This window comes from Suncus etruscus, chromosome 16, assembly GCF_024139225.1.
Source record: "Suncus etruscus isolate mSunEtr1 chromosome 16, mSunEtr1.pri.cur, whole genome shotgun sequence".
NCBI classification, from domain to species: Eukaryota; Metazoa; Chordata; class Mammalia; order Eulipotyphla; family Soricidae; genus Suncus; species Suncus etruscus.
The window spans coordinates 25375601-25399933 of NC_064863.1; the positions used below are offsets into that span (position 1 = coordinate 25375601).

At 32.4% G+C, this 24333-nt stretch overlaps 1 non-coding gene across 1 annotated transcript; it reads left to right on the forward strand.

The window, feature by feature from the left end:
* The first annotated feature begins 18158 nt into the window (after positions 1–18158).
* On the forward strand, positions 18159–18325 carry LOC126033310 (U1 spliceosomal RNA). Its single transcript, XR_007504417.1, has one exon. It is a non-coding gene; the product is annotated as a U1 spliceosomal RNA (small nuclear RNA).
* Positions 18326–24333: the final 6008 nt, after the last annotated feature.

The window sequence follows — 24333 nt, forward strand, 5'->3', positions numbered from 1 at the left end:
GACTTTTATCTTAAAGTTTTATAAGTTATTACATACTTTAACTTAAAGTCATTTCTTTAACAAAATATTCAAGGCAATTTTTATTTTGGGTTTATTTATTATGTAGGAGCCACATCTGATGAAAATCAGAGCTTCATCCTTGGCTCTAAACTCAGTGATCCTTCCTGATGTTGTACAGAAGACCATATGTACTACCATCAGGCATTTCACCTGAATTTTGACTTGCAAGGCCTGATGAGCTGCACTATCACTCCAGTTCCAAGTCAAGGCTATTTAAACATCAAATTAATAATTTATATTTTAATCTTTAAACATGATTCACTTCATTATTTTGGTCTACCCTAGTATTTTTGATTAGATTTTAATGAAAAAAGCATAGTGTTACTTACATAAGGCACAATATATTACAAGTAACATTTATTCACATTCTAAAGTACTCAGCAGAAACATGTAAATATGGATATATAAATTTAAAGTTTGATTCATCTCATGATCCTATAAAAACAGATACGACATAACTTGGCATCTTTCACTCTGATGACATTTGGTTGCAATTCTTTCCAGATTTTATTCAGACAGACTAATAAAGTATACATACTATTCTTTTAAAGCTAACAATAATATATTTTCTAAATAATACTATTTCTAGATAGCATGCATGCAATCAAAATAATCATAATGAGTTTGCTACCTTTTCCTTTTGATTTTAATATAATTACCAGTGATATTTTTATATTGGTTTATCTAAAAGACTGATGCCTTGGTTTTATTTAATTTTTTAGGGGGAGTATGGTTTGGGACCACACCCAGTGGTGCACAGGGGTTACTCTTGGCTCTGCACTCAAGAATTACTCCTGGCAGGATCGGAGGTGTGGGGGACATGTGAGTTGTTGGGGATCAAACTTGGGTCAGCCACATGCAAGGCAAATGCCCCACCTATAGAAGAACATAAGCTATTATAAAACTGTTTTCTCCCTTTATAATAAATTATAGGTACCAAAAATTAGTTATGAATATTGAATTATAAAGTAATGTTAAGATTATGATATAACTTTTATGGCATGTTTCATTTAATTTATTCTGGGGAAGAATATAGCACAAAAATTTAAAAAAGTAAAGCAAATTTATGAAAATATAAATGAAATTACTGTGGTTGCTTATATAATATCTCAGGGATTACTCTGGCCATGCGCTCAGAAATCACTTCGAGCTCAGGAATCAGGGCTGCCAGGGGATTGACCGGATGCCATCCTAGGTCAGCAACTTTCAAGGCAAATGCCCTATTGCTGCGCTATCACTCCAGCCCCTATATTTGGTTTAATTAAATTAATTTATAGATCTTAAAGGAAAACCCAAAGTATTCCTACATAAAGAAAATGAAAGCTTATATTCTAATATTGAGGATTTATATTATGCCAGTTTCCAAAAAAAATCCGTTTTTAATTTAAATAATTAATTATTCAATGAAAAATTTAGCTGGTCTTTGATAGTACTAATACTATACCTTGATTATGATGAACATAAATTCTCTTAAAAAGAATGGACAGTCCATAAGTCCATATATTGCATTTGTTTGAAAAGGGACAGGCTATAGCAAACATAAAAGTTGCTATTTACAATTGAGTTTTTTTTAAACTTTGCAATTTTAGGAATATTTTACTTTGCTATATGTACCTCGTGACAATGCCAAAATGAAATGGTAGGCAACAAAATAAAAAAATCATATAAAATGGAAGAAAATAATAATTAAATGAGAGAAAAGGATGAAAGATGTTATATTGGTAATCAAAAATATGTGTAGTTAGATCGAAAAACTTGCTATAGCCATCAGGTATTTTGCTTTAATTTCTATGTTTCCTAAAGCAAAGAGTCTGATATATACTCAGCAAGAAGATTTCTGGGTCATAGAATTGTTCTAGTTTTAATTTTTGTGGAGAGTCGAAGTATAAATATACAAATATGTGTGTATAAATACATATACTTATATGAATAATTAATAGGAGCACCAATTTACATGCCCACCCGCCGTGTAATGTAGTGTCCTTTTAGGACTGATGAGATGGTATAGAGTCCAAGGAATTTATATTGCTCACCAATGACCCCTGGCTCAGCATATGGTCCCCTGAATATCTCCTGGAGTGTTGTGAGAGCATATAGACATGAGCAAGAATAGAGAAAGCCTGGTTTTGACAAAATAAAAAAAAAATTATGTTCACAAACAAAGAACAAAACAGCATAAATTTCTATACATTTTTAGTGAAATTTTGTAACATTTACTTTTGTAATTATATGCATTCTCACAGGTGTGAAACAATAAAGAACTGTGGTCTTCAAAAAATGTTTTCCTGGGGATTAATGATGCTGAGTAGCCTTAAAATATCTTCTGATCATTCATATGTTCTTTAAGAAAATGTCCATTCAATTTTGCTACTCATTTTTAAATGTTGTTTTTGGTTTCCTATTGATTTCCATGAATTTTTAAATATCTTTTGAATATTAATATATGTGGCTTGTGCATATTTTATCTCATTCTATAAATTGACTTAGTTTCATTTTATTGGCTACTCAGAAACTTTCCAGTTTTTTATTGTTCCATATGTAATATTTTTAATTAATATGCTTTTATAAAAAGCATATAAAATATGTGCTTTTTATTTCCATTTATTTGCATGTTATATACTGCAGTAACCTCATTGTTACCAGGGCCAATTTTATGGAACTCTCTTAGGTTTTCTTCTATGATTTATATGGTTTTAATACTTTGAATATTTTGCCCACTTTATTTTTATAGTTGGCTTGAATAGGGTCTTAAGTTCATTTTCTACATATGATTAACCATTTAATCTATTTCTAGTACTATTTATCATAGAAAATAAACATTTTCCATTGATTACTCTAAGGTTAGGTGACTATTAAAAGATTTATTGCAGTAATTATGAAATATGTGCCCTTGAGGACAAATCAAGGGGGGACTAATTCTATAATTCAGTATAATAGAAAGCAAAGAATAACATATTTGATTGCATTAAGAGGATTAGAAGGCTTGAGTGGTATGAAAATTAAATCATAGTTTTCAAATATTTCATTCCTTACCTAAGTCACTGAGAAAATATTGAACACACCCACTCAAGTGTATATATTTAATTTACAATTCTGATTTATAATTCTATCTATAATGATATTCATAGAAAACTGTTAATCCATGTCAGATATTTATATTTTTTCTTTTATCTTTAAGATAAATGAAAAAACACTTTTACTTTTTTTAATCTCAGAAAAAACACAAACAAAACAAACAAAAAATTATATTCTCCAATTCATGTTGCCTCACCTTTACTAAGTCTGTATCGAGTTTGAATATTTAATTTTTTAAAATATCATTATGTAAATTTGCACATTTTTCTTCTTCCCTTATACATAGTTCCATCTTAAGGCCTTAAATACTCTTTGCTAAAAATAATTGAAACTTATGTAATTATGAAATGTAGATATATTTTCCATCCTACTAAGAAATTTTAATTTTGATAAAACTTCAAGATTGGAGGATTGATTCTGTTGGAAATCCACCAATTGATTGCAATTGTCTTATTATCCTCTATGATATTACCACATAAATGATATCACTTCAAAGTAAGTATATGTATTATTTAAAAATATTTATTGTAAATAATCAAAACATAAAAATTTAAAATAGTACAAAACCATATGTACTATATCTTAATTAATTGATACATCTACAATTTCTTTAGGTTGTATTGTTTATCATCAATTTATCATAAAAATATTTGAATCACAGTATAAACATTTGGAATCTATCAGTATGAAATCAAATATAGAGCTCCCCATTTTTGGCTATATTTTTGCTAATTATCTATACCATATCATTTTTATTTATGCATAACTTAAATTTTAATACAGAGATATTGGTATGAACTCAAAAGTAGCTTTTTGAACTCTGAGTTTCAGCTCCATATTGCATAGTGTATCTTAAAAACATATTAAAAGGGCCCGGAGAGATAGCACAGCGGTGTTTGCCTTGCAAGCAGCCGATCCAGGACCAAAGGTGGTTGGTTCAAATCCCGGTGTCCCATATGGTCCCCCGTGCCTGCCAGGAGCTATTTCTGAGCAGACAGCCAGGAGTAACCTCTGAGCACCGCCGGGTGTGCCCCCCCCCAAAAAAAAAACATATTAAAAGATGTATTTCATCATGATTTATTATATGTAGTATTTTATTTGCAAACTTACTTCAAATGTACAAAATCTGGCTGGCATTTAAATAATCTTGGGCAAAAATTGTTATGAGTAGAAAATGTTTTAGAAGTTCTAGATAGATGTAGTTATGCTTGCCAATAGAGTTCTAGTTTTTCTGTTGTGTTTTTTTTTTATCCATTGTCTCAAAAACTTTCATTTTGACAAATTTATATATTTATTTAGGAAAATAATTGCTATTCTGTGAGTATCAAAATCCCTCATACTGATCTTTTGTAACAAAATATATATTTAAACTAACATTTCTAAAAATATTTAAGTTTTATGCCCTCAATTTTATTACATACTTTGTTTTTAAAATATTACCTTTTAATATTTTAAAATAATTTTGAAAATAATTTAATATAAGAAATATGCAATGTTTAAATAATACCCAATATCAATTTTTCTAAAGCATTATATGTTATGCAAATAGTCCGAAAAGTAAAAATATTATTTCATTAAATATATTTTTAGAAGGTAAAAAAGTTTATTGGAAAGTAGAGGATAGAGGAATACATCTAAAATTTATTGCAATGTCTTTAATTTCCTGAAATGTAACTCAAAATATGCTAAGCCCGGACATTTCATGGCTTCTCTACCTCAATGCTATTTGAGCATTTTCTTAATAATATATTCCTTAAATATTATGTATAAAATATGTATATGTATGTATGCACATATGAGTGTTTAATATGTATATGTTTGTAATATATGCAGCTATAATAGTAAACTTAAGATTAGAATATGAAATTAGTCATTTGAATACTTTCAAACTATCTTTTCAAAATAGGCAGCACTTAAATTATGCATTCTTACATAATTTAATTTTTAGTTAAGACATTTTCAAAAAAAAGAAAAAACAAATGTATCGCTGTAAATTCCCAATATGCATGTCTAAGTGAAGACAATTTTTTCAGGAATACATTAATTTATTAGCAGAAGGACTATATAACTACATGTTATTGTATGAATATGTCCCAAATTTATGTGATAATGTTTTAGGGCATTTGCCACTTAATTTTGTCATAAGGCCAGGCTGATTCCAGGAAAGCCTTCTGTAGATATGTAAAACAACCTTCTGTCTCTCATAAATCATAATTTGTGTTCCTTATGTGTGAACAGAAGGTGCAGGTAAACAAACCACTTTCTGGAAGTTAACTAATTCTCCTCAGATTCCCTTCAACTTAGTTTATTGAATCTTTTGGTTTCATAGGCTAACCTCACTGTTACTAGTATTTAAACAGAGTGGTGCATCTTTATCTTTTACCATCTTTCTGTGTTGTTTTGCAAAATATCTAAATAATAACTTGTATATATATAAATATATGCATGTAATTATTTTATGTAAAAATGTATACTTATATACTTATAAAAGGTTTTTTGGTTGGGCCATTTCAGTTTTTTTCTCCCTACTTGTTTCCATTATGTATTGTTGCTGTTCAAACTGGAATAAAACATGTTGGGAAGAATCTGTTTCCTCTTTCTGTGTCATCAGCTAGGCCAGAACAGTAGCAGTAGGACCTTTATTTCCAGAAGGCTAGATACACCTTTATCAGGCATTTTGGACTAATTGTCATATGAATGTTTTCCCTGCTTTAAAAAGTGCTTCCAATAAGGAGAGTTTAGAAGACGACTTCCAAGAGAATGAAGTAGAAATGTTCATCTTTCTGAAGATTACGAATGAATTTGGTAAAAGTAATTACAGACCAAAACTGGATTCAGTTGGATAGAAAATAAACTCTTTCTTTTAAATGAGAGTAACAATCTCTATCTATGAATCAATTGTATTTTCCCAAATCCAAATATCAATAAATGCTTCTCTTTTGGGTTCGAGGGAAGGACAAAAAGGGCACGCCTGTTGGTCCTCAAGATTGTGCCTTGCTTCATACTTCAGTGATAATTCTGGTGATGTTATTGTTTGGACCCAGGAAAGTATGTGGACTACATGCACTCAACCCGTTGAATTATCTTTCTGGTTTGCATATTCATAACCCTAATATTTGGTGCAATATAAAAGAAACTTAATCTTTGATAACTTTTCAATGCATCTCTAAAATAAATTTATTTTATGTTAGACATATATTCAATATATACATCAGTGTCTAATATATACATTTTAACTATTTTATAATCAGACTGTAATATTTTCACTTTGAATTTTAGATTTCAGAAAATTAAATTAGTTCAGCTAAACTATGCAAATGGCAATTAACAATTTAATGATGGGGTTTGAACAGTTCAAGCAAATAAATCATTTAAATAATCAAATCTCAGAGGAGAATCAACACAAACTTTTTTCTGCCAAAATTTCCATAACTAGTTATTTATCCAGTATATTTTGTTTTATTATTCTGGTTTTGTATAATGTCATAATTCTCAAATATTTTTATAATTTTATGAATAAGAGAATAAAAACATAGTAAGTAAATGTTATATATGAGACTAGATAGCAAAATTTTCTATGTAATTCACTTTGCTAAAATATGTGCCATGTGGAATTTAATAATAGTAGTAGTATAATTAATAACCTGTTATTTTATTTTTGGTAGACAAAGAAAAATGCAGATAAGGTAACATCAGTTACATCATTTACTAAGATCTAAGGAAGGAGCGCTTTATATAAATTATGTAAGAATAATTACATAATACTTTCTTTTAAAAATAAAATAGCTGTATTGACAATACAAAATAAAGCAGGGTTGTAGGCTAATCTGTTCTTAAGCTGAATGTAAAAACAAACAAAATAAAATCAAAATTAATCCTCTAATTTAAAAATAACTGAAAAATTTCTTGGAAGTTTTCTAAGTAGTTTTAACTTTATGCAAGTCAAATAACTAATGCTTAACACTAATCAAATAAAAAAGGTAAATATTGTGATCACACAATAGGGATTCAGAGATTAGTTCAAATAGAAGAATAAATCCTAACCCCCATGAGGCCCAAAATTTGATCCTTACCTTTAAGCACCCACTGAGACTTAGTTTTGTAAAATAAAAATGCTTCCAGTACCCTTGCCCTGAGAGACTGATGAAAACCTCTATTGGAAAAGAGGAGAATTGATAGAATTTTCTGAGATCAGATGGAGGAAACACAGCTGAATTTAGACATTATAAACACTGTCATATTGATCATGCATGTGAGTCAACCAGATGCTAGTGCCAAGTGTCAATTCTCTCTGCCTGGAGGACCTGTTAAAGCTTATTACCACCTTTTAATTTCTTCTCCCTTAATTGGACTTTCTTCCAGCACAGAAATTTAGCAAGAATCTGCTAAGGGGGTGGGGGTGGGGCAAAAGAAGGGGAGAGACAGAGACAGAGAAAGAGGAGAGGGGGGAGAAAGAAAGGGAAGAGAGAGTGGAGAGAGAGGAAAGAGAAAGAGGAGAGAGAGAGAGAGAGAGAGAGAGAGAGAGAGAGAGAGAGAGAGAGAGAGAGAGAGAGGAAAGAGAAAGAGGAGAAAGAGGAAAGAGAAAGAGGAGAGAGAGAGAGAGAGAGAGAGAGAGAGAGAGAGAGAGAGAGAGAGAGAGAGAGAGAGAGAGAGAGAGCTGGCAAGTTGACAGTGGGAACTGTGCACCAGTGAATGTATTATCTATTGCATGCCTGAAACTCAATCAGGGACACTTTGCAACTGTGTAACTCACAGTGATGCTTTAAAGAATTTATGTATTAAAAATAAAATAAAATGAACAAAAGAAAAATAAAAAGACAGGTGTAGAAAAAAGAACAACAGTTCATAAACTCAACACAGCACAGTATAATTCAATCAAGGGATCAATTAGTTAATTAAAAAATTATCTTGAAATTATTTTTAAAATTATTTTGTCTCATGTACATGAATTGGAGGACAATATTTTTGTTTTAATTCATACAAGTCAAGCTGGAATAATATATACATATCTTATATAAGATAATATTATATACAAGTATATTTTTTGTATATCCTTGATATTAACTCTTTATCTGATGTTGAGTTCAAATATTTTTTGGGAGTTCAAATATTTTATCTTACTCAATTACCTGTCTTTTAATTTAGCCCATGTTTTATTTTCCATACAGAGGCTATTTAGTTTGATATAGTTCGATTTATTCATATTTAATTTTATATTTCTTGCCACAGTCATTCTATCATTGAATACTCTTTTGAAGTCTATAGGTCTTGAAGTGTTCTTTCTAGGTTTTTCTCAATGAATTTGTGGATTCAGGTCAAATGTCAAAGTCTTTAATCCACTCTAAATTGACTTGTGGAAGGAGTGAGATATGAACTGATCTTGGGGGCTGTTGAGGTGGCGCTAGAAGTAAGGTGTCTGCCTTGCAAGCGCTAGCCAAGGAAGGATTGCAGTTCTACCCCCAGCTTCCCATATGGTCCCCCCAAGCCAGGGACAACTCCTGAGCGCTTAGCCAGGAGTAACCCCTGAGCATCAAACGGGTGTGGCCCGAAAAGCCAAAAAAAAAAAAAAAAAAGTAAATTGATCTTGGTTCCTGTGTCTAAGGTTAATTGACCATATACTTTGGGGTTTGTCACTGGATATTATATTCTCACTCATTGGTCTGAAAATCTGTTTTTGTTCTAATACCAAGCTGTTTTGGTCAATCTGTCTTTGTAGTAGCTCATCAAATTTTGTAAAGTGATTCCTTCCAGTTTCTTTTTTTTTTAATATTTTTATATCTTTAAATATATTTATTTAAGCACCTTGATTACAGACATGTTTTGCTTACCTTGAGAGGCAGACCTGCACAGATCTGAGAGGGGTCTTTGGCTTCCTGTTTTGCTCACCTTGAGAGGGAGAAGGGAATTCTGGGAGAGGATTGAGAGGGGTTTCAGCAAGAGAGGTGGCTGGGAGAAACTAGTTGAGATGTCAGGGCAGCTGAAAAGAGCCTGCTTAAAAGTTTAAAAGCTTAGGAGCCACACATAGTTGTTGCGCCCCACTCAGGAAGGGCACACATCAAAAAAGTGTTGCACTCCTGAAAGAGAATTATTGCCAAAAAGGGCCCGCTTAGAGCAGTCAAAATCAGTTGACCCTTTGCGTGGATTGTTTGGCCATAATTCTAAAGTGGCTGTAACTATCTCTCTCTTTATTTTTAACCAATATTAAAAATCAGGCCTTAGTAATTCTTTCTAACAAAGAAGGACAGTACAAATCCTGCCAAAAGTCTCCCACTAACCAGCTCCTGTGATCTTTGCTACCTTGGTGCCAGGATCATGTTTTTTCCCAAAACTTAGCTCATAGTAAAAACAATTTTCAGTTTTCCCCAAAAACTCTAAACATTTCTCTCTCTTCCCACTTCCCCTGAAAATTACCTATTTCTCCTGCTTACCCTAAACAAAGCTAACCCAAAACAAAACTTCTTTTCAACTTCAGTATAGGTTCTTTAATGTGCAAATTTTATCCATGGTCTTTCATTCTGTTTCCCTAACTATCTCCCACTCTCTTTGATGTCAAAAATTACACCCTGCATTCCAAACCTCAACCTTTAAAAGCTAACCAGCTCAAAAAATAAATTTGTCTTCGTCTTTCTAGACGCAAGTCCCCATGCATTCTGTGTGGCCTCATTCATTTCATATTTCATAATTCATATTTCATATTCGCCTCTTCGTGCTCCGGCTTGACTTCCAGTGATAAAATGAACTCACTAAGGTTTTGCTTAGAAACTTTTTATCTCATCAGGATAAAACAGTCCGCAGCACATAGTAGATAGAGCCTGAATAAAGTTGATGTCTCCTGAAACCTCACTGCCTGTGGATTATTACCTCACGGCTAACCTGAGTCCTGAGATTGGCTGTAGGGAATTGTAGACACGTGGCTCGGGGTGACTGAGAAAGACCTCTCTCTCCATCCATTTCACCATCTTCCACCTCCATCCAGGACTCTATAATTAATGTCTTTCTACACTTCATCAGTGCAACATTCCCATCACCAATGTCCCCCCAATACCCTCCAACCACCTGTATTTGAGGCAGGCTTTCTTCTTCCCTCATTTATTGACAGTGTTATGATAGTTATCAGTGTAGTTATTTCTCTAACTTTACTCCAACTCATTGTGGTGAGCTTCATATCGTGAATTGGTCCTTCCAGCCTTCATCTCTATTGTCTCTGGGCATTATTACAAAAACATCTTTTATTTTTCTTAAAATCCAAAGATGAGTGAGACTATTCTGTGACTATATCTCTCCCTCTGACTAATTTCACTAAGCATAATAAATTCCATGTCCATTATGCATAGAACATTTCCATAACTCCATCTCTCCTGATGGCTGCATAATATTCCATTGTGCATATATACCACAGTTTCCTTAGCCATTCATCTGTTGAAGGACATCTTGGTTGTTTCCAGAGTCTGGCTATTGTAAATAGAGCTGCAATGAATATAGATATGAGGAAGGGATTTTTATATTGTATTTTTGTGTTCCTAGGGTATAATCCTAAGAGTGGTCTAGCTGGATCATATGTGAATTCAATTTCTAGTTTTTTAAGGAATCTCCATATTGCTTTTCATAAAGGCTGAACTAGATGACATTCCCTCCAGCAGTAAATGAGAGTTCCTTTCTCTCCACATCTCTGCCAACACAGATTGTTTTTATTCTTTGCTATGTGTGCCTGTCTCTGTGACATGAGATGGTATCGCATTGTTGTTTTAATTTGCATCTCCCTGATGATTAGTAATGTGGATCATTTTTTCATGTGCCTTTTGGCCATTTGTATTTCTTCTTTGCAAAGTATCTGTTCATTTCTTCTCCACAATTTTTTGATAGGGTTAGATATTTTTTTTCTTTTTAAGTTCTATCAGTAAATTGTATAACTTCAATTTTAGCCCTTTATATTATGGGTATTGGGTTAATAGTTTTTCCCATTATCTGGGTGGATTTTGTATCCTTGGCACTATTTCTTTTAAGGTGTAGAATCTTAGACTAATATGGTCTCATCTGTACATCACTACTTCCAATTGTTTGGAGAGTGCTGTTTCCTCCTTGAGGATACCTTTAGACTCAATGTCACGGAGTGCCTTACCTACATGTTATTCTATAAACTTTATTATTTTGGGTCTGATATTAATGTCTTTAATCCATTTTAATTTGACCTTTGTGCATGGTGTTAGATGGAAGACTAAGTTCTCTTTCTCACAAGTGGCTGACCAGTTGTCCCTCAACCGCTTGTTGAAGAGGCCTTTCTTGCTCCATTTTACATTGCTTGCCACTTTGTCAAATGTTAATTGATTGTCTGAGGAACATTCTCTGAATGTTCACGTCTATTCCATTGATGTGCGACTCTATCATTATTCTAATACCATGCTGTTTTAATTACTAAAGTTTTGTAATACAATTTAAAGTTGGGGAAAGTGATGCCTCCCACATTTCCTTTCCAAGGATTGCTCTAGCTCTTTTCAGGTGTTTATTGTTCCAAATGAATTTCAGGAGTGTTTTATCCACTCTTTGAAGAATGTCATGGGAATCCTAAGAGAGATTGCATGATCCTTAGAGAGAGATTGGATGAAATCTCTACAATAATTTAGGGACTTTTGACATTTTAATGATGTTAGTCTTCCCAATCTATGAGCAGGGCATGTGTCTCCATTTTCTTGTGTCCTCTTTTATTTCTTTTATATATTTACAATTATTTTTGTTGTTGTTTATTTTGGGCCACAAACAGTGATGCTCAGGGTTTACTTCTGGCTCCTGGGTTGGGGGACCATATAGGTAGCTGGGGGATCGAACCACAGTCTGTCCTAGGTCCTCCACATCCAAGTGTTTTGTAGTTTTCTTTGTATAGTTTCTTCACCTCTTTGGTTAAGTTGACTGGAAGGTATTTTGTTTTGTATGACATTCATGTGAATGGGTTGTTTTTGTAATGTCTATTTCTCCTCAATCATTATTTTTGTACAAAAAGGCTATTGATTTTTGTGTGCTAATTTTGTGGCCTGCCACTATGCTATATGAATTTATTGTCTCTAGAAGCTTTTTGTAGTCTTTAGTTTTTATAAATATAGTATCCTGTCATCTGAAAACAGTGAGAACGTGACTTCTTCCTTTTCTATCTGGATGCATTTGGTATCTTTTTCCTGACTAATTGCTATGACAAAAACTTCCAGAACTATGTTTAATAGGAGTGGTGAGAGAGGGTAGCTTTGTATTGTTCCAGATTTTAGAGAAAAGGCTTTTAGTTTATTTCCATTGAGAATAATATTTGCCAATGGCTTGTGGTAGATGGCCTTATCATTATTGAGAAAAGTTCCTTCCATTCCCATTTTGATGAGAGTTTTAATCAAGAATGGGTGTTGGACCTTATAAATGTTTTCTCTGCATCTGTTATGATCATATGATTTTTATTTTTGTTGATATGGTATATTATGTCGATTGATTTACATATGTTAAAATATCCTTGCATTCTTGGAATGAATCCTACTTGGTCGTGGTATATAACCTTCTTTATGTGGCGTTGGATCCTTTTGCCAGAATTTTGTTAATGATCTATGCATTTGTGTTCATCAAGGAGGTTTGTAGTTTTCTTTTTCTTTTCTTTTCTTTCTCTCTCTCATTTTTTTTGCAGCATCTCTATCTGTTTTTGATATCATGGTGATATTAGTTTCATTAAAACTAATTCGGGGTTGGGGAAATAAAAATTATTTGGGAGTGTTCCTGATTCTTCAATTTTATGAAAGAGCCTAAAAAGTATTGGTAGTACTTCCTCTAGAAAGGTTTGAAAGAATTCGTTTAGTGAATCTGGGCTTTTATTTTTAGGAAGACTTTTGATTACCATTTTAATTTCCTCAGTAGTGAAGGGTCTGTTTTAAATATGCTCGATCAACCTGGTTTAATTGTGGAAGATTATGAGTCCAAGAATTTTATCCAGTTCTTCCAGGTTGTCATGTTTTGTGGAGTAGATTTCCTCAAAGTAGTCTCTGATTACCCGTTTGAATTTCTACAGTATCTGTAGTGATCTCTCTCTTTTTATTTCCAATCCAAATTATTAAGTTTCTCTCTCTGTTTCTTTGTGAGTTTTTGCTAGTGGTTTATTTTTCTTATTATTTTTTTCAAAAGAACCAAATTTTGCTTTTTTTGATTTTTTAGATTGTTTATCTAATTTCCACTTCATTGTAATCCTCTCTCTGCTTTGTTATTTCTTTGTGCCTATTTTTTATTCCTTTTATTTTTTTTTATCATTTTCTAATTGTAAAAGCTATGTCATTAAATTATTTATGGAGACTCCTTTCTTCTGATGTGTGCTTCCAAAGCAATAAATTTTCCTCTAAATTACTTTTGTTGTGTCTCTAAATACTCATAATTTGTTTTATTCATTACCTTTTTTTTTTCAGGAATGTTTTGATTTTCTCTTTGATTTTCAACCCTGACCAACCTGTTGTTCAGTAGTGAGCTGTTTAATTTCCAGATATAAAAGTTTTTTCTTCTATGAATTTTTTGATATTTCGTTTTCTATTTTTGGTGCCCTTTGACTTAAGAAGGTAGGCTGTACACAATTTCTATTCCCTCTTGACCTTATGGAGATATGTTTTATGGGGACAGCATGTGGTCTATCCTGGAGAATGACCCATATATCCTAGGAGAAGAATGTGTATCTAGTTTTCTGGGAATGGAGTGCCATTCATATATGTCTACTAGTCCACTTTTCTTCATTTCTCTTTTCAAAGCTTTTTACATTTTTGTTGGGTTTCAGCGTGGTTTGACCTATCAAAGGCTGTCAAGGTAGTGTTGAGTATCTCCCATTATTATTGTGTTGCTATTGATATTTTCTTTCAAATTGTCAACAATTGGTGTTAAATAATTTTCTGGTCCCTCCATTGGGTTTCATATATGTTTAGGAGTGTTTCAAAGCTGCAGTGATGATCAGACAGATGTCTCTTGCAATGTCGTTGGTGGACGTGACCCAGCCACAACATACTAGGTCACCACCATATTGCAGCTTCCCCCAGGGCTCTGTGCTGGGGTTAGTTTCAAATTCACAGTGATGAACAGACAAGTACCCCTTGCAATGGAGTGATGGTGGCGACCTGCACTATGAAGAATTTTTTTTAAATTCTTCTTGTGACTCCACATGCCCTTGCCTAGCTTCTCCCTCACATTTTTTGTTGTTGTTTATTTTGTGTGTGTGTGTGTGTGTGTGTGTGTGTGTGTTTGCCTCAGCTCTTCCACAGGGCTGTGCATGGAAGAGTTAGGGTTAGGGTTAGTTGCATAGATCTTCTTCAAATTCTTTTTTTGTTTTTTTGTGGTTTGGTTTTTGGTCACACCTGGCAGCACTCAGGGGTTACTCCTGGCTCTACACTCAGAAATCGCTCTTGGCAGACTCTGGGGACCATATGGGATGCTGGAATTTGAACCATCGTCCTTCTGCATGCAAGGCAAAAACCTTACCTCCATGCTATCTCTCTGGCCTTTCAAATTCTTTCTTAAGTGTTTTGAAGTTTTGGTTGGTCTGAAAAATTTCTGTCATGCCAATACAACATCCTTAGTTTTGCTGCATTAAACCCATTATATAACTGTAAAAGATTCCAAAAAAGGGTTCCATGGACTTTATGGGAATTTGCTTGCCTAATCCCCCACCACCACACACCACAGCATCCTGCTCCCAAAAAGAATATACAATTTGTATCTGAGATATGACATAGGTCATAAGTAATAATTATGTCTAGTAAGATAGAAATGATGACATGCCATTTTTAATCCTATATCTAGTAGAATTAAAAGAACGGTTCAGTTATTTAAGTTAGATGATAGAATGGCATCTGCCTTAAAGAATATTATTGTATAGTAGGATAAAATGAAGAGTTGGTTAATTTAGGTTCCATGTGATCTAGACAGTAATTGTCTATGGTTGGATAACTGATTTCCCAGGGCTGGTACCTGCAGTCTGCAGATCATCTTCATTATATGTGTTTCCCACTGACCCTGGAATGTACAGGTTAGCCTGCAGGACATTGCACAAAAGTCATGGGAGAAGTTGCATAGTGCCAGTGGGTTGAGCAGCCTCTTGGTTTTTATTGAGTCAGTCAAAACTTCTCTTCCTTAGTTTTTCTCCCTAGACCCATTTTATGAGTCAGAAATAAATGAACAAAAGTAATTCACCTTACGGCCTGGAGAAGTTTAAGGGTACTTATATTAATTAAACCTAGGTGGATTCCTAATCAAGCCTGGATAGAATTTACAAATCAAAAAGTGTGAGAAGGAAAGGAAAAGCAGAGAGTGACCTAAGAATCAATAACAGATGTCTGCAGTCCATCACATTTTTATGAAAATAATATTCTACTCATTCAATATTAATTATTTTCATAGACTTTTGTTATTAAATGCTAATAGTACATAGTTATAGTATACAAAGAACATTTATACAGAGTAGAAATAAAACTATTTGTAAATGAAGAGTATTTGTTCATACTAAAACTGACTATACGCTCCATCCTCAAATCTGCAATTTTAACTGCAATGTGCTTTAAATTTATGTAATGTAGTTTTTATCAATGATAGTACTTAATTGGCTTGGAATAACAGAAGAACATATTTCCTAAAACAAGCACAGAAAAGATTTTAAAATTTATACACCAGAGTGCAAGATATTAATGACACTCAAGTAGACAAAATATTTTCAGGATGCAGAAAATTCTATTTAAAAACTATAAAATATTAGACTTGATAGTTTGAAGTAGGATCCATAATATGATGGGAAGAACATTATTTTGGGGATTTTACTAATTTTTTAAACTGATTAATACAAATAACTTGTATTAATCTAAGAATAAATTTCAATTTGTATTTATGCTGCTTCACCATCTATGTTATAACCATCAATTCAAATTTCTCTTGTGAATAAAAATACTTTGCTTTGCAAATTTATTTCTTTATTTCTGTTTTTTGGGGTCACATCTAGTTGTGCTCCAAGTATACTCCTGCCCTGTGTTCAGGGATCAGTACTGGCAATTGAGGCTTGAAAAGAACCAGGATCAGCAGCAAATAAGGGAAGTATTATCTTCCTAGACCAAGCTATGGTCTTCAAATAATGTTAATGTGTATTAAAAAATGCAGCTAGAGAGTACAACTAATGAGAATAATTAAGGACCTTGGATCCATAATACATAGCTTATGGTAGAAAAAATCAACACAAAGTTTCTGCTATAGTCTTGTTTTTCAGGCCTTATTATGTCAGTTGTTATATGAAAATTTTTGCTTGAATTACCTAACATCCATATTCTTGCTTAAGCATATTCTTTTGAAATACCTATGTCTTTTTTTGTTGTTGTTATTTAATCGAAAGTCTATCTAGTTTTTATTGTTTTTTCTATTAATATATTTATTTAAACACCTTGATTACAAATATGATTATATTTGGGTTTCAGTCATGTAAAGAACACCCCACTTCACCAGTGCAACATTTCCATCACCAATATCCCAAGTAATACCTGTGATTCTACCAAGTTATTACTTTGATTCTATGTATTAAACTTTAGGTTCCTTAACTTATTCTCTAGTCAGGATAAGAGGATATCTAATTTTATGATGAAAGTCCACATATTTTTTCTACTGATATCATCAATTGTGATGAAGTAGAAATATGTTTTGATCATCTATTTTAAGGTTTGTGAACCAAAAAATGACAAACAAATATAGCAGATGATGAGAACAACACTCCTGGAATGAAAATTCAGAACTACCTTATAACATATTTCCAAGAAATACAAAACTTGTGTTACATTGTTCAGCTTTGCATACAAATAGAATGCAATAAATCAAAATTGCATCTTTGACTACAGAATAAACTGATTATTTTAGTTTAAAAAACTCTTTTGAAATAGCATTTGCCTAATTTTAACACACACTCATACCCCAATATATACATAAACACACATGCACTTTATATTTTTTCTCAGTTAACTTTCCTTGATAATGTTTTCAACATCTGATAGGGAGTTTTGAAGACAGTGAGTAGTAAGAAGAAATAAAATGCTTGAAATATCAATGTAATTAAAATCTTTAAAAACAAAGTATAGAGGTTAATCTGGAGTTTTTGTACTAATGTAGCAACAGTACCTCAACTTTATAGTTCATATGAACTTTTATGTAGTCAAGAGGATGCTCTACCAGGGGTCCCCAAACTTTTTAAACAGGGGGCCAGTTCACTGTCCCTCAGACCATTGGAGGGTCTGACTATAGTAAAAAAAAAAACTTATGAAAGAATTCTTATGCACACTGCATATATCTTATTTTTCAATGAAGAAACAAAACAGATACAAATACAATATGTGGCCCGTGGGCCATAGTTTGAGGACCACTCTAGAGACAGGATTTATAATGACTTGTTGAGTATAATAATTATATTGATATCAACACTTGAAAATTTTTTCTACATAAATATTCAGATTACTCTAATGTAAAAATTTATATTACTTATAATGGGTTCAAATTACCAATACACAAAAGATATATAAATAATTTAATCCAAAATAATCTTCATGTCTGTGATACTGAGGACTTAAAGCTTGAATAAGAAGTCCAAGACTTCCTATATGTATTTTCAAGATTAATAGTTTCTCTGGAGCTGGAGAGATAGCACAGTGGTAAGGCATTTGCCTTAGATGCAGAAGGACGGTAGTTAGTTGAATCCCTGCATCCCATATGGTCCTCCCCGAGCCTTCCAGGAGCGATTTTCTGAGCGTAGAGCCAAGGAGTAAACCCCTGGGAGTGTGACCCAAAAACCAAAAAAAAAAAAAAAAAAAAAAAAGAAAAGAAATCCAGGAACTGAGCACATAGGGCCAAGAGTAACCATCTAAGCATCGCAGGTTGTGGCCCCCAAAATCTATGTATTTGAAGCCTGTATATGATGATTAAAGAAAGCTTTGGGAGGCAGCTCAGAAAGTGAGATTACTTGAAAATAAGAAGGGACTGTGACATGGTCAAGGAAATAACTAAAAATACTTACCTGGCAGGGGAGATACCATGATCATGAAAGGTGGTTTTCCCAGGGTGAGGCTTATCCATTGCACCCCTGATGTGCTGACCCCTGCAATTTCCCCAAATGTGGGAAACTCGACGGCATAATTTGTAGTAGTGGGGGGACTGCGTTCACCGCTCTTACCCTGAAATACAAAATAGTAATAATAATTAATAATAATAATAATTAAAAGAAATAACTAAAGACATTTAGACTTGATTTCACTCAAATTCTAACTGTGATGTGGAAATACAAGCTAGTCATTAGAACCTATAAAATAATGATTTTCCACAAGAGGATAATGGAAAGGGTAAACATAGTGCTTATTGCTAATTGTATGAAAAAGTACATATCAATAGGATACACTACACAGCTAAATTCTGTAGTATGAAAAGTAGAGAATGATGCTATAAGATTATGGGCCCTGTAGTTTCCTTTACTAAAAACATAAAAAAAAAATTTGAAAAAACACAAAAATTAAAAACAAACACAAAAAAAGATTCAGTATAAGCAACTTCAATCTCAGCCAATACAAAAATACTGATAGGTTTTATTTATATTTTATTAAATTTTGCACTATTTTAATTTATATTCGTTAAAAACAATTTTATTTTAACTAAACCTGTCTTAAATTAGATTTTTGGAATATATAATTTGTGTTTCATATCAAGATAAGTTATATATTAATTAATACATAGATATATACCAAAATAATATTAATTTTGTCTACATATCTCTTATGACTTCAATAAAACATGGGTTTTTAAATTTTTTGTTTCATCATATCGTTTAGTCCTTTCCATTTTAAATTCAGTCTTTTTTTTTTGTTTTCTTTTTATGTAACACAAGCCTAGCATTAACTTCACAAAAAAAACCTTTTTGATTCTATCTGCAGGACTCTGGGTTATCTACTCTTATTTTCATAGCTCTATTTACAATTCTTTTATAAGCATAACTTGAAACTCAAAACTGAACACATACATCACTTCAGAGATCTCAAGAACATATGAAATGTTTAGCATCTCTAAAATGTGTGCTTTTGCTTTTGGTAACTCTCTTCCCCAACAACATAGTTTCCTGGACACTGTGCAATTTAAATTTAAAGAGTCTCAGACGTTTTATATAGTTATTTCTGAATCTTGAGAAACCTTTCAATTCCATTCCTTCTCTTTCCTTCATTTGCTACATCTAAGGTGTCCTCCAGTCCTCTAGCTTTAAACCACAAATCCATGAGGAATGCAGTTTTGCCCATGCTACTCCAACTAAGCTCATTAGCATATGTTTGCTTGAGTTATTGCAATAGCTTTAAACTCCCCACCTGTTACTTTCTGAAATAAATCTGATTTTGCCCTCTTGTACTCTCTGAACCTGTTGATGTATAAAATTCAAACTACATCTAGTCTGAGTGCTATGTATTTATAGGCAAGATTTTTTTTCTGCAAACTGTAATTCAATATATTGTTTTCCCTTCATTAAATGTATGAATCTAATTGGAGAAAAAAAAAAGAAGGTAGGAAGAGCTTACCTAGATTTCAGTTTATACTACACTTCTTAAAATGACCTTATAAGATGACTCTTTGTTTTATCTCAATGCTGATAATCTCTTTACCATTATTGTACACTACTTATCTAGCTTCTCTGATATTCCTCCTTTATCATTCTAGATTCTCAAGTAGATTAATCCCGTTATCTAAGTAGAGACTAGCAATGCACTGAAAACTACTAAGTAAATAATTATGATAATTAGCATGACTATCTATTTTATCTATTATAGTTCATCCCCTGAGTGTATTCTTTGACAACCTACTTACTCATTACAAAGCAATTCTTATCAGAGCCTTCTATTAATTTCCTGTTAGTGTTTATCACAGTATTTTTTTTATATTTTTCTTGCCTGTTTATTGCTTCCCTTTCTTTTCAACATCAGAAGAATATCAGCCTTCTCTTATGATCTATTGGATCTTCAGTGTCCAGATAGGTTTTACGAATGCCCAGTGTATAAATATTGTGTCATTCCTACAAATTGTAAAATTTTGCTAAGTACCCAATCATAAAGAAAATTAATGTTTTAAACAAGGGTTTCACTTAGTTTGTATTAATTTTGAAGTGGTAAAAAGCATTCCTATAAGTTGAGAACATATATTACCATCATATATTCACTTATAAATAACTATAGAGCACTTGTGATATATCAAACTCTGCTCTGAAAATTAAAGATAAAGTTAGATCGTTAGAACAAATTGAGTAAGAGTAACTGCTTGTGACAATTGTGCCTTCTATGAGAGATAATTCAATTGTAAGTATATAATTATTCAAGCAATTAAAAATTGGGTTTTGAATAATTAAATGTAAGTTTATCAGTTAAGGATTTTAGTCTATCAGGGACCAGCCTAATTCTCGGAGCCTTTATTTATACATCTATTTCACTGAATTTTTGACTCACTTTTTTTGTTCTTATGTTTATTAATCTATCTCTTAAGAAAAAATTCTCAATTTCAAGGGTATCATTCAATGAGCTATATTTTTGTAATGTGGAAAATTTCAGCAGATTTCATTTTTTGTGTTATAAAAATACTATTAGTGCTGATACATTTTGTTTTTATTTTGATATACATGTTGGCGTGTCCTATAATTCTGAGCTTGAGATTCCTTCTTGGAGGTTTTCAGGAGGCTCTGAGGCTTGAACTAAAAATTTCCACAACTAAAACACACTCAGTCCAATGAATTATCTCTCCAGCAAATAATGTGTACTTTTACATTATCTTGAAAATGTTATCTGTGGAAATAATTAAAGCCAGTCTTATAGTGTTGAATTTAGTAGGAACAATGTATATAAATATGGAAACAAAATTTATATTATCAAATGCATTAGATATATATCTCTACTGTGAATAAAATATTTATCCCTTAAATGTTAAATGTAGAGAAATTTGACTCAAACAGAAAAGGAAATAAAATATAATTTGTATTGTAAATACCTATCTAATGTAGGCATTTACATATATAACTAATTGTAACTTTTGCAGTCAATTAACAAAATATTTGGTTTGTAAAGTTGTGAAACTGAAAATTGAATAGCTAATAACACATACCTTTTTCACACTGATGCTTATAGAGGGAGAGAGACATTCACAGTTACTGGAAAAATGTGACAAATATCAGTTATTTGAAAACAGGAAGTAGAAGCAAATATACTTCAAATTGAAGTATATTCAAAAGAAACAAAGCTTTGGTAAAGTTATAGAAATGGTTGATATTTAGTAGAAAAAATGAGTAATGATAGTCACACAATTTGTGTTATAAAATATTAGTTATGTTATTTCAAATAATATCAAAAACATAGAGTATAAATCTAATTTAGAGAATATATTAAAATAGAGAGATATAAAAATCTGTATAATTTTTTTGACATTTTCAAATGTATATGGTTACATTAGACTCTAAGAATTATAGATTTTACATAAACTGTTCATGTAATTACTGTTCTCTCCAGCATATGTATTAATTCATAAATTTTACAAAAACAGATTAAAATTTTTTGACTTTATGGCAACATAGTTTAAGGTGACTAAGACACTTTAAGTTTTATATCATGTCATGGTGCTTGCTACTGAGGTTTTGCTTGTTATGTTTGATATAATCCAATTTGTTTATGTTTGTTACCATTTGTTTGGTCAATGACATTGAATTATTAAAGATGCCTCTGGTTTAAAGTCAAGAAGAGTCCTGCCAATGTGTTTCTCAATGCACTTATATCTCTAGTTCTATTATCATAGTCTATTTTAAATTAATGTCATTTCTATTGAAAACACAGATAAATCCTGTGTTGAAGAAAAGAAACTTTAATGCGAAATTTTAAAGGAATTTTGTATGCAGTAAGATAGGATGAAACAAATGTGAACCAAAACTATGGGGCAAAGGGAAGAGCATGGTTTATACAAAATGTAAAAGGACAAATATTGAATATCACTCTGATAATGTGATATAATGAAGCAAGCTTAGAAAACAAAGTCAGTCAAAAACTTCTCCTGCGCCTGTGTTTCTGAATCCCTGAAGGTCTGCTCAGAGGCCTAGGGAGCGCACTCCCAAAAAACTGCATTTTGAAGCTGCCCAGTGAGTAAATTCTGGATGTGGGGGTCGCTGTCCAATAAGCTGAGCTCTCTGGCCTGCTGTGCCTTTGTTCACTCTGAGGACTTCAGGGAAACTTCTCCTGCGCCTGTCTGCCTGTGTTTTTGAATCCCTGAAGGTCTCCTCAGAGGCCTAGGGAGCGCACCCCCACGAAACTGTCAACTAGAGGCAGAGGAAGAGCATGGCCACTCCGCTTTGCTTCGTGGCCACACACTCTTTCTAATCAATGAACCCTACCACAACACGCACCAAAAGACGTTTCAAATATCCAGTGAGGACAGATCTGAAAAACATGGTAGCTCAACTGAAAACCTCAATGGATGGCCTCGCCAGCAGGGTATCAGCAGCTGAGCAGAGAATCGGAGTACTGGAAGATGAGATGAATAACAATTCCATACAGCAGAAGAAATTGGAAAAGAACCTTAAGACAAACGAACAGGCAATGGAAAAACTACTCAAGGAATGCAAACAGATGAAAATAGAAGTCTTTGCTAAACTCAACAGAAACAACATGAGAATCATTGGAGTCCCAGAGACCCAGGTAGGAGATTTCCAGGAAGAATCAACTGTCAAAGACATCATCAAAGAGATACTCCCAGAGTTAAAGACTACATGCAAACAAATCCTGCATGCCCAAAGAGTACCAGCTAAAAAAAAAAAAAAAAAAAAAGAAAAAGAAAAAGAAAACAAAGTCAAATAAACAACAAAAGCTTCTGAACTCTGACCAAAGAACTGAGTTTATATGAGAGATAGAGATAAAGTTAGGTAGAATCAATCTACTATTTCTTCTTTTCTAAATAATATTACAATTCATACAATAATGGCATATTATTAATTTTCAGGGCAACAGTTTTAGTTAATTATTATTCCCACTTCTGCAGATGACTCAAAAAAAAAACTGTGACTCAAAGATATTTGCTCTAATTTCCTCATCTGTAAAACTTAATACTGAATTTAGCTGATTCTTCAATTTCTAATATGCAACAATAAGCAAAACTTCTCATAAATTACTATTTAAGAGTTATAAAAGAAAAATTTTATTTTCTGAAAGCTTAATTAAAACTAAGAAAATTATACACTGTCATGAAAATGCTCAAAAAATACACGAGAGCAGTTGGAAACAATATAAAATATAGTCAGTATTTTCAGTTGGCTGCAACAAAAAAAAAAGTAAATACTCAAAACATGCAAAGAATTTAGAATTTTATTTGGTATCTATTTTATAAAATGTTCTGTTCCTCACATTCCCCTAAAAATGAGGCTAAAGAAACACACATTTTAGTGTCCTAATATATTTTCAAAAGCAATATCATAGTTTGATACATATAAAAATGTTATAAAAGTAGTATTGAATTATATCATTGTACCATTATCTCATTGTATATCATTGTATCATTGAGATCAGGTAAATATAAAAAAAAGCTCACTAAGAGATGAATTTAGACCTGATTTCTACACTGAAAAAAAAATAAGAACAATGTCAAAGAACTAATCCATGATATACAAATATGGGATTCTCCCTGGCTTAACTATAGTCCATTTTAGATGGGATATTTTTAAACTCCTACTAAACCAAATCATAACTAAAGCATTTAATTTCAGTTTACTAAAATTTTACGAAAAAGAGTTTATAATCATCATAGATGACATTAAAGAAGGAGTGAAAGAATAACATTACTTTGGGGCTGAGGCGATAGCACAAATGTAGGACATTTGCCTTGCAAGCATCTGATTTGGGATGAAGTGGGGTTCGATTCCTTGTATCCTATATGGTCTTCGGAGCCTGCCATGAGCAATTTCTTTTCTTTTTTTAAAATTTTTTATTTAAAATTTTTATTACATACATGATTGTGTTTGGGTTTCAGTCATGTAAAGAACAACACCCATCACCAGTGCAACATTCCCATCACCAATGTCCTGAATCTCCCTCCTCCCCAACCGACCCCCGCCTGTACTATAGATAGGCTTTCCATTTCCCTCATACATTCTCATTATTAGGACAGTTCAAAATGTAGTTATTTCTCTAA